The sequence below is a fragment of the Eimeria mitis genome, genomic scaffold (assembly GCF_000499745.2).
Source record: "Eimeria mitis Houghton genomic scaffold, Emh_scaff3284, whole genome shotgun sequence".
Taxonomy (NCBI): Eukaryota; Apicomplexa; class Conoidasida; order Eucoccidiorida; family Eimeriidae; genus Eimeria; species Eimeria mitis.
Window position 1 is genome coordinate 6491 of NW_013571624.1, and position 275 is coordinate 6765.

The window sequence follows — 275 nt, forward strand, 5'->3', positions numbered from 1 at the left end:
AGCTGCAGCAGCAGCAGCAGCAGCAGAAGCAACAGCAGCAGCAGCAGCAGCAGAAGCAACAGCAGCAGCAGCAGAAGCAACAGCAGCAGCAGCAGAAGCAACAGCAGCAGCAGCAACTAGTTTCGCCCTTCCCTGCACAGCAGAGCAGGGTGTTTCTGGGTGGGTGGGGTTTGATGTCCCGAAGGACCGCTGCTACTGCTGCTATTGTTGCTGCTGCTGTTGCTGCTGTTGCTGCTGCTGCTGCTGCTGTTGCTGCTGCTGCTGCTGCTGCTGCT